This window comes from Ambystoma mexicanum, chromosome 4q, assembly GCF_040938575.1.
Source record: "Ambystoma mexicanum isolate Mex_15411 chromosome 4q, UKY_AmexF1_1, whole genome shotgun sequence".
Classification (NCBI taxonomy): Eukaryota; Metazoa; Chordata; class Amphibia; order Caudata; family Ambystomatidae; genus Ambystoma; species Ambystoma mexicanum.
This window is the reverse complement of record NC_090928.1, coordinates 623,935,281-623,954,325: the sequence shown is the minus strand read 5'-3', so window position 1 is coordinate 623,954,325 and position 19,045 is coordinate 623,935,281.

The following is a 19,045-nucleotide window of genomic DNA, read 5'->3' as shown; positions in this document are numbered from 1 at the left end:
GTTCCGTGTACTTTTTCGTGATAAAATGTAGATTTTGGGCAATAATGGGTTAATGACAGCATATTGGTGCACCTTTCTCATTTCAAAATGTTCTTCATGTGTGTTTGCATCATTTTCAGGTGAGTTTCGCTGCCATTTTATATTTTAGGGTAGCGTTCCGGCCCGTTCCGGGTACTTTTTCATGATAAAATGTAGATTTTGGGCAGTAATGTGTTAATGACAGCATATTGGTGCACCTTTCTCATTTCAAATTGTTCTCCATGTGTGTTTGCATCATTTTCAGGTGAGTTTCGCTGCCATTTTATATTTTAGGGTAGCGTTCCGGCCCGTTCCGGGTACTTTTTCGTGATAAAATGTAGATTTTGGGCAGTAATGGGTTAATGACAGCATATTCGTCCACCTTTCTCATTTCAAAATGTTCTTCATGTGTGCTTGCATCCTTTTCAGGTGAGTTTCGCTGCCGTTTTATATTTTAGGGTAGCGTTCCGGCCCGTTCCGGGTACTTTTTCGTGAGAAAATGTAGATTTTGGGCAGTAATGGGTTAATGACAGCATATTCGTCCACCTTTCTCATTTCAAAATGTTCTTCATGTGTGTTTGCATCATTTTCAGGTGAGTTTCGCTGCCATTTTATATTTTAGGGCAGCGTTCCGGCCCGTTCCGGGTACTTTTTCGTGATAAAATGTAGATTTTGGGCAGTATTGGGTTAATGACAGCATATTGGTGCACCTTTCTCATTTCAAAATGTTCTTCATGTGTGCTTGCATCCTTTTCAGGTGAGTTTCGCTGCCGTTTTATATATTAGGGCAGCGTTCCGGCCCGTTCCGGGTACTTTTTCGTGATAAAATGTAGATTTTGGGCAGTAATGGGTTAATGACAGCATATTCGTCCACATTTCTCATTTCAAAATGTTCTTCATGTGTACTTGCATCATTTTCAGGTGAGTTTCGCTGCCATTTTATATTTTAGGGTAGCGTTCCGGCCCGTTCCGGGTACTTTTTCGTGATAAAATGTAGATTTTGGGCAGTAATGGGTTAATGACAGCATATTGGTGCACCTTTCTCATTTCAAAATGTTCTCCATGTGTGTTTGCATCATTTTCAGGTGAGTTTCGCTGCCATTTTATATTTTAGGGCAGCGTTCCGGCCCGTTGCGGGTACTTTTTCGTGATAAAATGTAGATTTTGGGCAGTATTGGGTTAATGACAGCATATTGGTGCACCTTTCTCATTTCAAAATGTTCTTCATGTGTGTTTGCATCCTTTTCAGGTGAGTTTCGCTGCCGTTTTATATATTAGGGTAGCGTTCCGGCCCGTTCCGGGTACTTTTTCGTGATAAAATGTAGATTTTGGGCAGTAATGGGTTAATGACAGCATATTCATCCACCTTTCTCATTTCAAAATGTTCTTCATGTGTGCTTGCATCATTTTCAGGTGAGTTTCGCTGCCGTTTTATATATTAGGGTAGCGTTCCGGCCCGTTGCGGGTACTTTTTCGTGATAAAATGTAGATTTTGGGCAGTAATGGGTTAATGACAGCATATTGGTGCACCTTTCTCATTTCAAAATGTTCTTCATGTGTGTTTGCATCATTTTCAGGTGAGTTTCGCTGCCATTTTATATTTTAGGGTAGCGTTCCGGCCCGTTCCGGGTACTTTTTTTCGTGATAAAATGTAGATTTTGGGCAGTAATGGGTTAATGACAGCATATTGGTGCACCTTTCTCATCTCCAAATGTTCTTCATGTGTGCTTGCATCATTTTCAGGTGAGTTTCGCTGCCGTTTTATATATTAGGGTAGCGTTCCGGCCCGTTCCGTGTACTTTTTCGTGATAAAATGTAGATTTTGGGCAGTAATGGGTTAATGTCAGCATATTGGTGCACCTTTCTCATTTCAAAATGTTCTTCATGTGTGCTTGCATCATTTTCAGGTGAGTTTCGCTGCCGTTTTATATATTAGGGTAGCGTTCCGGCCCGTTCCGGGTACTTTTTCGTGATAAAATGTAGATTTTGGGCAGTAATGGGTTAATGACAGCATATTGGTGCACCTTTCTCATTTCAAAATGTTCTTCATGTGTGCTTGCATCATTTTCAGGTGAGTTTCATTGCCGTTTTATATATTAGGGTAGCGTTCCGGCCCGTTGCGGGTACTTTTTCGTGATAAAATGTAGATTTTGGGCAATAATGGGTTAATGACAGCATATTGGTGCACCTTTCTCATTTCAAAATGTTCTTCATGTGTGTTTGCATCATTTTCAGGTGAGTTTCGCTGCCATTTTATATTTTAGGGTAGCGTTCCGGCCCGTTCCGGGTACTTTTTCGTGATAAAATGTAGATTTTGGGCAGTAATGTGTTAATGACAGCATATTGGTGCACCTTTCTCATTTCAAAATGTTCTCCATGTGTGTTTGCATCATTTTCAGGTGAGTTTCGCTGCCATTTTATATTTTAGGGTAGCGTTCCGGCCCGTTCCGGGTACTTTTTCGTGATAAAATGTAGATTTTGGGCAGTAATGGGTTAATGACAGCATATTCGTCCACCTTTCTCATTTCAAAATGTTCTTCATGTGTGTTTGCATCATTTTCAGTTGAGTTTCGCTGCCATTTTATATTTTAGGGCAGCGTTCCGGCCCGTTCCGGGTACTTTTTCGTGATAAAATGTAGATTTTGGGCAGTATTGGGTTAATGACAGCATATTGGTGCACCTTTCTCATTTCAAAATGTTCTTCATGTGTGCTTGCATCCTTTTCAGGTGAGTTTCGCTGCCGTTTTTATATTTTAGGGTCGCGTTCCGGCCCGTTCCGTGTACTTTTTCGTGATAAAATGTAGATTTTGGGCAGTAATGGGTTAATGACAGCATATTCGTCCACCTTTCTCATTTCAAAATGTTCTTCATGTGTGCTTGCATCCTTTTCAGGTGAGTTTCGCTGCCGTTTTATATTTTAGGGTAGCGTTCCGGCCCGTTCCGGGTACTTTTTCGTGATAAAATGTAGATTTTGGGCAGTAATGGGTTAATGACAGCATATTGGTGCACCATTCTCATTTCAAAATGTTCTTCATGTGTGTTTGCATCATTTTCAGGTGAGTTTCGCTGCCACTTTATATTTTAGGTTAGCGTTCCGGCCCGTTCCGGGTACTTTTTCGTGATAAAATGTAGATTTTGGGCAGTAATGGGTTAATGACAGCATATTCGTCCACCTTTCTCATTTCAAAATGTTCTTCATGTGTGCTTGCATCCTTTTCAGGTGAGTTTCGCTGCCGTTTTATATATTAGGGTAGCGTTCCCGGCCCGTTGCGGGTACTTTTTCGTGATAAAATGTAGATTTTGGGCAGTAATGGGTTAATGACAGCATATTGGTGCACCTTTCTCATTTCAAAATGTTCTCCATGTGTGTTTGCATCATTTTCAGGTGAGTTTCGCTGCCATTTTATATTTTAGGGTAGCGTTCCGGCCCGTTCCGGGTACTTTTTCGTGATAAAATGTAGATTTTGGGCAGTAATGGGTTAATGACAGCATATTGGTGCACCTTTCTCATTTCAAAATGTTCTCCATGTGTGTTTACATCATTTTGAGGTGAGTTTCGCTGCCATTTTATATTTTAGGGCAGCGTTCCGGCCCGTTGCGGGTACTTTTTCGTGATAAAATGTAGATTTTGGGCAGTATTGGGTTAATGACAGCATATTCGTCCACCTTTCTCATTTCAAAATGTTCTTCATGTGTGCTTGCATCCTTTTCAGGTGAGTTTCGCTGCCGTTTTATATTTTAGGGTAGCGTTCCGGCCCGTTCCGGGTACTTTTTCGTGATAAAATGTAGATTCTGGGCAGTAATGGGTTAATGACAGCATATTCGTCCACCTTTCTCATTTCAAAATGTTCTTCATGTGTGTTTGCATCATTTTCAGGTGAGTTTCACTGCCATTTTATATTTTAGGGCAGCGTTCCGGCCCGTTCCGGGTACTTTTTCGTGATAAAATGTAGATTTTGGGCAGTAATGGGTTAATGACAGCATATTCGTCCACATTTCTCATTTCAAAATGTTCTTCATGTGTGCTTGCATCTTTTCAGGTGAGTTTCGTTGCCGTTTTATATATTAGGGTAGCGTTCCGACCCGTTCCGGGTACTTTTTCGTGATAAAATGTAGATTTTGGGCAGTAATGGGTTAATGACAGCATATTGGTGCACCTTTCTCATTTCAAAATGTTCTCCATGTGTGTTTGCATCATTTTCAGGTGAGTTTCGCTGCCATTTTATATTTTAGGGCAGCGTTCCGGCCCGTTGCGGGTACTTTTTCGTGATAAAATGTAGATTTTGGGCAGTAATGGGTTAATGACAGCATATCGGTGCACCTTTCTCATTTTAAAATGTTCTTCATGTCTGCTTGCATCATTTTCAGGTGAGTTTCGCTGCCGTTTTATATATTAGGGTAGCGTTCCGGCCCGTTGCGGGTACTTTTTCGTGATAAAATGTAGATTTTGGGCAGTATTGGGTTAATGACAGCATATCGGTGCACCTTTCGCATTTCAAAATGTTCTTCATGTGTGCTTGCATCCTTTTCAGGTGAGTTTCGCTGCCATTTTATATTTTAGGGTAGCGTTCCGGCCCGTTGCGGGTACTTTTTCGTGATAAAATGTAGATTTTGGGCAGTAATGGGTTAATGACAGCATATTGGTGCACCTTTCTCATTTCAAAATGTTCTTCATGTGTGTTTGCATCCTTTTCAGGTGAGTTTCGCTGCCATTTTATATTTTAGGGTAGCGTTCCGGCCCGTTCCGGGTACTTTTTCGTGATAAAATGTAGATTTTGGGCAGTAATGGGTTAATGACAGCATATTGGTGCACCTTTCTCATTTCAAAATGTTCTTCATGTGTGCTTGCATCATTTTCAGGTGAGTTTCATTGCCGTTTTATATATTAGGGTAGCGTTCCGGCCCGTTGCGGGTACTTTTTCGTGATAAAATGTAGATTTTGGGCAGTAATGGGTTAATGACAGCATATTGGTGCACCTTTCTCATTTCAAAATGTTCTCCATGTGTGCTTGCATCATTTTCAGCTGAGTTTCGCTGCCATTTTATATTTTAGGGTAGCGTTCCGGCCCGTTCCGGGTACTTTTTCGTGATAAAATGTAGATTTTGGGCAGTAATGGGTTAATGACAGCATATTCGTCCACCTTTCTCATTTCAAAATGTTCTTCATGTGTGTTTGCATCATTTTCAGTTGAGTTTCGCTGCCATTTTATATTTTAGGGCAGCGTTCCGGCCCGTTCCGGGTACTTTTTCGTGATAAAATGTAGATTTTGGGCAGTATTGGGTTAATGACAGCATATTGGTGCACCTTTCTCATTTCAAAATGTTCTTCATGTGTGCTTGCATCCTTTTCAGGTGAGTTTCGCTGCCGTTTTATATTTTAGGGTAGCGTTCCGGCCCGTTCCGGGTACTTTTTCGTTATAAAATGTAGATTTTGGGCAGTAATGGGTTAATGACAGCATATTCGTCCACCTTTCTCATTTCAAAATGTTCTTCATGTGTGCTTGCATCCTTTTCAGGTGAGTTTCGCTGCCGTTTTATATTTTAGGGTAGCGTTCCGGCCCGTTCCGGGTACTTTTTCGTGATAAAATGTAGATTTTGGGCAGTAATGGGTTAATGACAGCATATTGGTGCACCTTTCTCATTTCAAAATGTTCTTCATGTGTGTTTGCATCATTTTCAGGTGAGTTTCGCTGCCACTTTATATTTTAGGTTAGCGTTCCGGCCCGTTCTGGGTACTTTTTCGTGATAAAATGTAGATTTTGGGCAGTAATGGGTTAATGACAGCATATTCGTCCACCTTTCTCATTTCAAAATGTTCTTCATGTGTGCTTGCATCCTTTTCAGGTGAGTTTCGCTGCCGTTTTATATATTAGGGTAGCGTTCCCGGCCCGTTGCGGGTACTTTTTCGTGATAAAATGTAGATTTTGGGCAGTAATGGGTTAATGACAGCATATTGGTGCACCTTTCTCATTTCAAAATGTTCTCCATGTGTGTTTGCATCATTTTCAGGTGAGTTTCGCTGCCATTTTATATTTTAGGCTAGCGTTCCGGCCCGTTCCGGGTACTTTTTCGTGATAAAATGTAGATTTTGGGCAGTAATGGGTTAATGACAGCATATTCGTCCACCTTTCTCATTTCAAAATGTTCTTCATGTGTGTTTGCATCATTTTCAGGTGAGTTTCGCTGCCATTTTATATTTTAGGGCAGCGTTCCGGCCCGTTCCGGGTACTTTTTCGTGATAAAATGAAGATTTTGGGCAGTATTGGGTTAATGACAGCATATTGGTGCACCTTTCTCATTTCAAAATGTTCTTCATGTGTGCTTGCATCCTTTTCAGGTGAGTTTCGCTGCCGTTTTATATATTAGGGTAGCGTTCCGGCCCGTTCCGGGTTCTTTTTCGTGATAAAATGTAGATTTTGGGCAGTAATGGGTTAATGACAGCATATTCGTCCACATTTCTCATTTCAAAATATTCTTCATGTGTGCTTGCATCCTTTTCAGGTGAGTTTCGCTGCCGTTTTATATATTAGGGTAGCGTTCCGATTCGTTCCGGGTACTTTTTTGTGATAAAATGTAGGTTTTGGGCAGTAATGGGTTAATGACAGCATATTGGTGCACCTTTCTCATTTCAAAATGTTCTCCATGTGTGTTTGCACCATTTTCAGGTGAGTTTCGCTGCCATTTTATATTTTAGGGTAGCGTTCCGGCCCGTTCCGGGTACTTTTTCGTGATAAAATGTAGATTTTGGGCAGTATTGGGTTAATGACAGCATATTGGTGCACCTTTCTCATTTCAAAATGTTCTTCATGTGTGTTTGCATCCTTTTCAGGTGAGTTTCGCTGCCGTTTTATATATTAGGGTAGCGTTCCGGCCCGTTCCGGGTACTTTTTCGTGATAAAATGTAGATTTTGGGCAGTAATGGGTTAATGACAGCATATTCGTCCACATTTCTCATTTCAAAATGTTCTTCATGTGTGCTTGCATCATTTTCAGGTGAGTTTCGCTGCCGTTTTATATATTAGGGTAGCGTTCCGGCCCGTTGCGGGTACTTTTTTGTGATAAAATGTAGATTTTGGGCAGTATTGGGTTAATGACAGCATATTGGTGCACCTTTCGCATTTCAAAATGTTCTTCATGTGTGCTTGCATCCTTTTCAGGTGAGTTTGCTGCCGTTTTATATATTAGGGTAGCGTTCCGGTCCGTTGCAGGTACTTTTTCGTGATAAAATGTAGATTTTGGGCAGTAATGGGTTAATGACAGCATATTGGTGCACCTTTCTCATTTCAAAATGTTCTTCATGTGTGTTTGCATCATTTTCAGGTGAGTTTCGCTGCCATTTTATATTTTAGGGTAGCGTTCCGGCCCGTTCCGGGTACTTTTTTTCGTGATAAAATGTAGATTTTGGGCAGTAATGGGTTAATGACAGCATATTGGTGCACCTTTCTCATTTCCAAATGTTCTTCATGTGTGCTTGCATCATTTTCAGGTGAGTTTCGCTGCCGTTTTATATATTAGGGTAGCGTTCCCAGCCCGTTGCCGGTACTTTTTCGTGATAAAATGTAGATTTTGGGCAGTAATGGGTTAATGACAGCATATTGGTGCACCTTTCTCATTTCAAAATGTTCTCCATGTGTGTTTGCATCATTTTCAGGTGAGTTTCGCTGCCATTTTATATTTTAGGGTAGCGTTCCGGCCCGTTCCGGGTACTTTTTCGTGATAAAATGTAGATTTTGGGCAGTAATGGGTTAATGACAGCATATTGGTGCACCTTTCTCATTTCAAAATGTTCTTCATGTGTGCTTGCATCATTTTCAGGTGCGTTTCATTGCCGTTTTATATATTAGGGTAGCGTTCCGGCCCGTTGCGGGTACTTTTTCGTGATAAAATGTAGATTTTGGGCAGTAATGGGTTAATGACAGCATATTGGTGCACCTTTCTCATTTCAAAATGTTCTTCATGTGTGTTTGCATCATTTTCAGGTGAGTTTCGCTGCCATTTTATATTTTAGGGTAGCGTTCCGGCCCATTCCGGGTACTTTTTCGTGATAAAATGTAGATTTTGGGCAGTAATGTGTTAATGACAGCATATTGGTGCACCTTTCTCATTTCAAAATGTTCTCCATGTGTGTTTGCATCATTTTCAGCTGAGTTTCGCTGCCATTTTATATTTTAGGGTAGCGTTCCGGCCCGTTCTGGGTACTTTTTCGTGATAAAATGTAGGTTTTGGGCAGTAATGGGTTAATGACAGCATATTCGTCCACCTTTCTCATTTCAAAATGTTCTTCATGTGTGTTTGCATCATTTTCAGTTGAGTTTCGCTGCCATTTTATATTTTAGGGCAGCGTTCCGGCCCGTTCCGGGTACTTTTTCGTGATAAAATGAAGATTTTGGGCAGTATTGGGTTAATGACAGCATATTGGTGCACCTTTCTCATTTCAAAATGTTCTTCATGTGTGCTTGCATCCTTTTCAGGTGAGTTTCGCTGCCGTTTTATATATTAGGGTAGCGTTCCGGCCCGTTCCGGGTACTTTTTCGTGATAAAATGTAGATTTTGGGCAGTAATGGGTTAATGACAGCATATTCGTCCACATTTCTCATTTCAAAATATTCTTCATGTGTGCTTGCATCCTTTTCAGGTGAGTTTCGCTGCCGTTTTATATATTAGGGTAGCGTTCCGATTCGTTCCGGGTACTTTTTTGTGATAAAATGTAGGTTTTGGGCAGTAATGGGTTATTGACAGCATATTGGTGCACCTTTCTCATTTCAAAATGTTCTCCATGTGTGTTTGCACCATTTTCAGGTGAGTTTCGCTGCCATTTTATATTTTAGGGTAGCGTTCCGGCCCGTTCCGGGTACTTTTTCGTGATAAAATGTAGATTTTGGGCAGTATTGGGTTAATGACAGCATATTGGTGCACCTTTCTCATTTCAAAATGTTCTTCATGTGTGTTTGCATCCTTTTCAGGTGAGTTTCGCTGCCGTTTTATATATTAGGGTAGCGTTCCGGCCCGTTCCGGGTACTTTTTCGTGATAAAATGTAGATTTTGGGCAGTAATGGGTTAATGACAGCATATTCGTCCACATTTCTCATTTCAAAATGTTCTTCATGTGTGCTTGCATCATTTTCAGGTGAGTTTCGCTGCCGTTTTATATATTAGGGTAGCGTTCCGGCCCGTTGCGGGTACTTTTTTGTGATAAAATGTAGATTTTGGGCAGTATTGGGTTAATGACAGCATATTGGTGCACCTTTCGCATTTCAAAATGTTCTTCATGTGTGCTTGCATCCTTTTCAGGTGAGTTTGCTGCCGTTTTATATATTAGGGTAGCGTTCCGGCCCGTTGCAGGTACTTTTTCGTGATAAAATGTAGATTTTGGGCAGTAATGGGTTAATGACAGCATATTGGTGCACCTTTCTCATTTCAAAATGTTCTTCATGTGTGTTTGCATCATTTTCAGGTGAGTTTCGCTGCCATTTTATATTTTAGGGTAGCGTTCCGGCCCGTTCCGGGTACTTTTTTTCGTGATAAAATGTAGATTTTGGGCAGTAATGGGTTAATGACAGCATATTGGTGCACCTTTCTCATTTCCAAATGTTCTTCATGTGTGCTTTCATCATTTTCAGGTGAGTTTCGCTGCCGTTTTATATATTAGGGTAGCGTTCCCGGCCCGTTGCCGGTACTTTTTCGTGATAAAATGTAGATTTTGGGCAGTAATGGGTTAATGACAGCATATTGGTGCACCTTTCTCATTTCAAAATGTTCTCCATGTGTGTTTGCATCCTTTTCAGGTGAGTTTCGCTGCCGTTTTATATATTAGGGTAGCGTTCCGGCCCGTTCCGGGTACTTTTTCGTGATAAAATGTAGATTTTGGGCAGTAATGGGTTAATGACAGCATATTCGTCCACATTTCTCATTTCAAAATATTCTTCATGTGTGCTTGCATCCTTTTCAGGTGAGTTTCGCTGCCGTTTTATATATTAGGGTAGCGTTCCGATTCGTTCCGGGTACTTTTTTGTGATAAAATGTAGGTTTTGGGCAGTAATGGGTTAATGACAGCATATTGGTGCACCTTTCTCATTTCAAAATGTTCTCCATGTGTGTTTGCACCATTTTCAGGTGAGTTTCGCTGCCATTTTATATTTTAGGGTAGCGTTCCGGCCCGTTCCGTGTACTTTTTCGTGATAAAATGTAGATTTTGGGCAGTATTGGGTTACTGACAGCATATTGGTGCACCTTTCTCATTTCAAAATGTTCTTCATGTGTGTTTGCATCCTTTTCAGGTGAGTTTCGCTGCCGTTTTATATATTAGGGTAGCGTTCCGGCCCGTTCCGGGTACTTTTTCGTGATAAAATGTAGATTTTGGGCAGTAATGGGTTAATGACAGCATATTCGTCCACCTTTCTCATTTCAAAATGTTCTTCATGTGTGCTTGCATCATTTTCAGGTGAGTTTTGCTGCCGTTTTATATATTAGGGTAGCGTTCCGGCCCGTTGCGGGTACTTTTTTGTGATAAAATGTAGATTTTGGGCAGTATTGGGTTAATGACAGCATATTGGTGCACATTTCGCATTTCAAAATGTTCTTCATGTGTGCTTGCATCCTTTTCAGGTGAGTTTGCTGCCGTTTTATATATTAGGGTAGCGTTCCGGCCCGTTGCAGGTACTTTTTCGTGATAAAATGTAGATTTTGGGCAGTAATGGGTTAATGACAGCATATTGGTGCACCTTTCTCATTTCAAAATGTTCTTCATGTGTGTTTGCATCATTTTCAGGTGAGTTTCGCTGCCATTTTATATTTTAGGGTAGCGTTCCGGCCCGTTCCGGGTACTTTTTTTCGTGATAAAATGTAAATTTTGGGCAGTAATGGGTTAATGACAGCATATTGGTGCACCTTTCTCATTTCCAAATGTTCTTCATGTGTGCTTGCATCATTTTCAGGTGAGTTTCGCTGCCGTTTTATATATTAGGGTAGCGTTCCCGGCCCGTTGCGGGTACTTTTTCGTGATAAAATGTAGATTTTGGGCAGTATTGGGTTAATGACAGCATATCGGTGCACCTTTCGCATTTCAAAATGTTCTTCATGTGTGCTTGCATCCTTTTCAGGTGAGTTTCGCTGCCATTTTATATTTTAGGGTAGCGTTCCGGCCCGTTGCGGGTACTTTTTCGTGATAAAATGTAGATTTTGGGCAGTAATGGGTTAATGACAGCATATTGGTGCACCTTTCTCATTTCAAAATGTTCTTCATGTGTGTTTGCATCCTTTTCAGGTGAGTTTCGCTGCCATTTTATATTTTAGGGTAGCGTTCCGGCCCGTTCCGGGTACTTTTTCGTGATAAAATGTAGATTTTGGGCAGTAATGGGTTAATGACAGCATATTGGTGCACCTTTCTCATTTCAAAATGTTCTTCATGTGTGCTTGCATCATTTTCAGGTGAGTTTCATTGCCGTTTTATATATTAGGGTAGCGTTCCGGCCCGTTGCGGGTACTTTTTCGTGATAAAATGTAGATTTTGGGCAGTAATGGGTTAATGACAGCATATTGGTGCACCTTTCTCATTTCAAAATGTTCTCCATGTGTGCTTGCATCATTTTCAGCTGAGTTTCGCTGCCATTTTATATTTTAGGTTAGCGTTCCGGCCCGTTCCGGGTACTTTTTCGTGATAAAATGTAGATTTTGGGCAGTAATGGGTTAATGACAGCATATTCGTCCACCTTTCTCATTTCAAAATGTTCTTCATGTGTGTTTGCATCATTTTCAGTTGAGTTTCGCTGCCATTTTATATTTTAGGGCAGCGTTCCGGCCCGTTCCGGGTACTTTTTCGTGATAAAATGTAGATTTTGGGCAGTATTGGGTTAATGACAGCATATTGGTGCACCTTTCTCATTTCAAAATGTTCTTCATGTGTGCTTGCATCCTTTTCAGGTGAGTTTCGCTGCCGTTTTATATTTTAGGGTAGCGTTCCGGCCCGTTCCGGGTACTTTTTCGTTATAAAATGTAGATTTTGGGCAGTAATGGGTTAATGACAGCATATTCGTCCACCTTTCTCATTTCAAAATGTTCTTCATGTGTGCTTGCATCCTTTTCAGGTGAGTTTCGCTGCCGTTTTATATTTTAGGGTAGCGTTCCGGCCCGTTCCGGGTACTTTTTCGTGATAAAATGTAGATTTTGGGCAGTAATGGGTTAATGACAGCATATTGGTGCACCTTTCTCATTTCAAAATGTTCTTCATGTGTGTTTGCATCATTTTCAGGTGAGTTTCGCTGCCACTTTATATTTTAGGTTAGCGTTCCGGCCCGTTCTGGGTACTTTTTCGTGATAAAATGTAGATTTTGGGCAGTAATGGGTTAATGACAGCATATTCGTCCACCTTTCTCATTTCAAAATGTTCTTCATGTGTGCTTGCATCCTTTTCAGGTGAGTTTCGCTGCCGTTTTATATATTAGGGTAGCGTTCCCGGCCCGTTGCGGGTACTTTTTCGTGATAAAATGTAGATTTTGGGCAGTAATGGGTTAATGACAGCATATTGGTGCACCTTTCTCATTTCAAAATGTTCTCCATGTGTGTTTGCATCATTTTCAGGTGAGTTTCGCTGCCATTTTATATTTTAGGCTAGCGTTCCGGCCCGTTCCGGGTACTTTTTCGTGATAAAATGTAGATTTTGGGCAGTAATGGGTTAATGACAGCATATTCGTCCACCTTTCTCATTTCAAAATGTTCTTCATGTGTGTTTGCATCATTTTCAGGTGAGTTTCGCTGCCATTTTATATTTTAGGGCAGCGTTCCGGCCCGTTCCGGGTACTTTTTCGTGATAAAATGAAGATTTTGGGCAGTATTGGGTTAATGACAGCATATTGGTGCACCTTTCTCATTTCAAAATGTTCTTCATGTGTGCTTGCATCCTTTTCAGGTGAGTTTCGCTGCCGTTTTATATATTAGGGTAGCGTTCCGGCCCGTTCCGGGTTCTTTTTCGTGATAAAATGTAGATTTTGGGCAGTAATGGGTTAATGACAGCATATTCGTCCACATTTCTCATTTCAAAATATTCTTCATGTGTGCTTGCATCCTTTTCAGGTGAGTTTCGCTGCCGTTTTATATATTAGGGTAGCGTTCCGATTCGTTCCGGGTACTTTTTTGTGATAAAATGTAGGTTTTGGGCAGTAATGGGTTAATGACAGCATATTGGTGCACCTTTCTCATTTCAAAATGTTCTCCATGTGTGTTTGCACCATTTTCAGGTGAGTTTCGCTGCCATTTTATATTTTAGGGTAGCGTTCCGGCCCGTTCCGGGTACTTTTTCGTGATAAAATGTAGATTTTGGGCAGTATTGGGTTAATGACAGCATATTGGTGCACCTTTCTCATTTCAAAATGTTCTTCATGTGTGTTTGCATCCTTTTCAGGTGAGTTTCGCTGCCGTTTTATATATTAGGGTAGCGTTCCGGCCCGTTCCGGGTTCTTTTTCGTGATAAAATGTAGATTTTGGGCAGTAATGGGTTAATGACAGCATATTCGTCCACATTTCTCATTTCAAAATGTTCTTCATGTGTGCTTGCATCATTTTCAGGTGAGTTTCGCTGCCGTTTTATATATTAGGGTAGCGTTCCGGCCCGTTGCGGGTACTTTTTTGTGATAAAATGTAGATTTTGGGCAGTATTGGGTTAATGACAGCATATTGGTGCACCTTTCGCATTTCAAAATGTTCTTCATGTGTGCTTGCATCCTTTTCAGGTGAGTTTGCTGCCGTTTTATATATTAGGGTAGCGTTCCGGCCCGTTGCAGGTACTTTTTCGTGATAAAATGTAGATTTTGGGCAGTAATGGGATAATGACAGCATATTGGTGCACCTTTCTCATTTCAAAATGTTCTTCATGTGTGTTTGCATCATTTTCAGGTGAGTTTCGCTGCCATTTTATATTTTAGGGTAGCGTTCCGGCCCGTTCCGGGTACTTTTTTTCGTGATAAAATGTAGATTTTGGGCAGTAATGGGTTAATGACAGCATATTGGTGCACCTTTCTCATTTCCAAATGTTCTTCATGTGTGCTTGCATCATTTTCAGGTGAGTTTCGCTGCCGTTTTATATATTAGGGTAGCGTTCCCGGCCCGTTGCCGGTACTTTTTCGTGATAAAATGTAGATTTTGGGCAGTAATGGGTTAATGACAGCATATTGGTGCACCTTTCTCATTTCAAAATGTTCTCCATGTGTGTTTGCATCATTTTCAGGTGAGTTTCGCTGCCATTTTATATTTTAGGGTAGCGTTCCGGCCCGTTCCGGGTACTTTTTCGTGATAAAATGTAGATTTTGGGCAGTAATGGGTTAATGACAGCATATTGGTGCACCTTTCTCATTTCAAAATGTTCTTCATGTGTGCTTGCATCATTTTCAGGTGCGTTTCATTGCCGTTTTATATATTAGGGTAGCGTTCCGGCCCGTTGCGGGTACTTTTTCGTGATAAAATGTAGATTTTGGGCAGTAATGGGTTAATGACAGCATATTGGTGCACCTTTCTCATTTCAAAATGTTCTTCATGTGTGTTTGCATCATTTTCAGGTGAGTTTCGCTGCCATTTTATATTTTAGGGTAGCGTTCCGGCCCATTCCGGGTACTTTTTCGTGATAAAATGTAGATTTTGGGCAGTAATGTGTTAATGACAGCATATTGGTGCACCTTTCTCATTTCAAAATGTTCTCCATGTGTGTTTGCATCATTTTCAGCTGAGTTTCGCTGCCATTTTATATTTTAGGGTAGCGTTCCGGCCCGTTCTGGGTACTTTTTCGTGATAAAATGTAGGTTTTGGGCAGTAATGGGTTAATGACAGCATATTCGTCCACCTTTCTCATTTCAAAATGTTCTTCATGTGTGTTTGCATCATTTTCAGTTGAGTTTCGCTGCCATTTTATATTTTAGGGCAGCGTTCCGGCCCGTTCCGGGTACTTTTTCGTGATAAAATGAAGATTTTGGGCAGTATTGGGTTAATGACAGCATATTGGTGCACCTTTCTCATTTCAAAATGTTCTTCATGTGTGCTTGCATCCTTTTCAGGTGAGTTTCGCTGCCGTTTTATATATTAGGGTAGCGTTCCGGCCCGTTCCGGGTACTTTTTCGTGATAAAATGTAGATTTTGGGCAGTAATGGGTTAATGACAGCATATTCGTCCACATTTCTCATTTCAAAATATTCTTCATGTGTGCTTGCATCCTTTTCAGGTGAGTTTCGCTGCCGTTTTATATATTAGGGTAGCGTTCCGATTCGTTCCGGGTACTTTTTTGTGATAAAATGTAGGTTTTGGGCAGTAATGGGTTATTGACAGCATATTGGTGCACCTTTCTCATTTCAAAATGTTCTCCATGTGTGTTTGCACCATTTTCAGGTGAGTTTCGCTGCCATTTTATATTTTAGGGTAGCGTTCCGGCCCGTTCCGGGTACTTTTTCGTGATAAAATGTAGATTTTGGGCAGTATTGGGTTAATGACAGCATATTGGTGCACCTTTCTCATTTCAAAATGTTCTTCATGTGTGTTTGCATCCTTTTCAGGTGAGTTTCGCTGCCGTTTTATATATTAGGGTAGCGTTCCGGCCCGTTCCGGGTACTTTTTCGTGATAAAATGTAGATTTTGGGCAGTAATGGGTTAATGACAGCATATTCGTCCACATTTCTCATTTCAAAATGTTCTTCATGTGTGCTTGCATCATTTTCAGGTGAGTTTCGCTGCCGTTTTATATATTAGGGTAGCGTTCCGGCCCGTTGCGGGTACTTTTTTGTGATAAAATGTAGATTTTGGGCAGTATTGGGTTAATGACAGCATATTGGTGCACCTTTCGCATTTCAAAATGTTCTTCATGTGTGCTTGCATCCTTTTCAGGTGAGTTTGCTGCCGTTTTATATATTAGGGTAGCGTTCCGGCCCGTTGCAGGTACTTTTTCGTGATAAAATGTAGATTTTGGGCAGTAATGGGTTAATGACAGCATATTGGTGCACCTTTCTCATTTCAAAATGTTCTTCATGTGTGTTTGCATCATTTTCAGGTGAGTTTCGCTGCCATTTTATATTTTAGGGTAGCGTTCCGGCCCGTTCCGGGTACTTTTTTTCGTGATAAAATGTAGATTTTGGGCAGTAATGGGTTAATGACAGCATATTGGTGCACCTTTCTCATTTCCAAATGTTCTTCATGTGTGCTTTCATCATTTTCAGGTGAGTTTCGCTGCCGTTTTATATATTAGGGTAGCGTTCCCGGCCCGTTGCCGGTACTTTTTCGTGATAAAATGTAGATTTTGGGCAGTAATGGGTTAATGACAGCATATTGGTGCACCTTTCTCATTTCAAAATGTTCTCCATGTGTGTTTGCATCCTTTTCAGGTGAGTTTCGCTGCCGTTTTATATATTAGGGTAGCGTTCCGGCCCGTTCCGGGTACTTTTTCGTGATAAAATGTAGATTTTGGGCAGTAATGGGTTAATGACAGCATATTCGTCCACATTTCTCATTTCAAAATATTCTTCATGTGTGCTTGCATCCTTTTCAGGTGAGTTTCGCTGCCGTTTTATATATTAGGGTAGCGTTCCGATTCGTTCCGGGTACTTTTTTGTGATAAAATGTAGGTTTTGGGCAGTAATGGGTTAATGACAGCATATTGGTGCACCTTTCTCATTTCAAAATGTTCTCCATGTGTGTTTGCACCATTTTCAGGTGAGTTTCGCTGCCATTTTATATTTTAGGGTAGCGTTCCGGCCCGTTCCGTGTACTTTTTCGTGATAAAATGTAGATTTTGGGCAGTATTGGGTTACTGACAGCATATTGGTGCACCTTTCTCATTTCAAAATGTTCTTCATGTGTGTTTGCATCCTTTTCAGGTGAGTTTCGCTGCCGTTTTATATATTAGGGTAGCGTTCCGGCCCGTTCCGGGTACTTTTTCGTGATAAAATGTAGATTTTGGGCAGTAATGGGTTAATGACAGCATATTCGTCCACCTTTCTCATTTCAAAATGTTCTTCATGTGTGCTTGCATCATTTTCAGGTGAGTTTTGCTGCCGTTTTATATATTAGGGTAGCGTTCCGGCCCGTTGCGGGTACTTTTTTGTGATAAAATGTAGATTTTGGGCAGTATTGGGTTAATGACAGCATATTGGTGCACATTTCGCATTTCAAAATGTTCTTCATGTGTGCTTGCATCCTTTTCAGGTGAGTTTGCTGCCGTTTTATATATTAGGGTAGCGTTCCGGCCCGTTGCAGGTACTTTTTCGTGATAAAATGTAGATTTTGGGCAGTAATGGGTTAATGACAGCATATTGGTGCACCTTTCTCATTTCAAAATGTTCTTCATGTGTGTTTGCATCATTTTCAGGTGAGTTTCGCTGCCATTTTATATTTTAGGGTAGCGTTCCGGCCCGTTCCGGGTACTTTTTTTCGTGATAAAATGTAAATTTTGGGCAGTAATGGGTTAATGACAGCATATTGGTGCACCTTTCTCATTTCCAAATGTTCTTCATGTGTGCTTGCATCATTTTCAGGTGAGTTTCGCTGCCGTTTTATATATTAGGGTAGCGTTCCCGGCCCGTTGCGGGTACTTTTTCGTGATAAAATGTAGATTTTGGGCAGTAATGGGTTAATGACAGCATATTGGTGCACCTTTCTCATTTCAAAATGTTCTCCATGTGTGTTTGCATCATTTTCAGGTGAGTTTCGCTGCCATTTTATATTTTAGGGTAGCGTTCCGGCCCGTTCCGGGTACTTTTTCGTGATAAAATGTAGATTTTGGGCCGTAATGGGTTAATGACAGCATATTGGTGCACCTTTCTCATTTCAAAATGTTCTTCATGTGTGCTTGCATCATTTTCAGGTGAGTTTCATTGCCGTTTTATATATTAGGGTAGCGTTCCGGCCCGTTGCGGGTACTTTTTCGTGATAAAATGTAGATTTTGGGCAGTAATGGGTTAATGACAGCATATTGGTGCACCTTTCTCATTTCAAAATGTTCTTCATGTGTGTTTGCATCATTTTCAGGTGAGTTTCGCTGCCATTTTATATTTTAGGGTAGCGTTCCGGCCCATTCCGGGTACTTTTTCGTGATAAAATGTAGATTTTGGGCAGTAATGTGTTAATGACAGCATATTGGTGCACCTTTCTCATTTCAAAATGTTCTCCATGTGTGTTTGCATCATTTTCAGCTGAGTTTCGCTGCCATTTTATATTTTAGGGTAGCGTTCCGGCCCGTTCTGGGTACTTTTTCGTGATAAAATGTAGATTTTGGGCAGTAATGGGTTAATGACAGCATATTCGTCCACCTTTCTCATTTCAAAATGTTCTTCATGTGTGTTTGCATCATTTTCAGTTGAGTTTCGCTGCCATTTTATATTTTAGGGCAGCGTTCCGGCCCGTTCCGGGTACTTTTTCGTGATAAAATGTAGATTTTGGGCAGTATTGGGTTAATGACAGCATATTGGTGCACCTTTCTCATTTCAAAATGTTCTTCATGTGTGTTTGCATCATTTTCAGGTGAGTTTCGCTGCCACTTTATATTTTAGGTTAGCGTTCCGGCCCGTTCCGGGTACTTTTTCGTGATAAAATGTAGATTTTGGGCAGTAATGGGTTAATGACAGCATATTCGTCCACCTTTCTCATTTCAAAATGTTCTTCATGTGTGCTTGCATCCTTTTCAGGTGAGTTTCGCTGCCGTTTTATATATTAGGGTAGCGTTCCCGGCCCGTTGCGGGTACTTTTTCGTGATAAAATGTAGATTTTGGGCAGTAATGGGTTAATGACAGCATATTGGTGCACCTTTCTCATTTCAAAATGTTCTCCATGTGTGTTTGCATCATTTTCAGGTGAGTTTCGCTGCCATTTTATATTTTAGGGTAGCGTTCCGGCCCGTTCCGGGTACTTTTTCGTGATAAAATGTAGATTTTGGGCAGTAATGGGTTAATGACAGCATATTCGTCCACCTTTCTCATTTCGAAATGTTCTTCATGTGTGTTTGCATCATTTTCAGGTGAGTTTCGCTGCCATTTTATATTTTAGGGCAGCGTTCCGGCCCGTT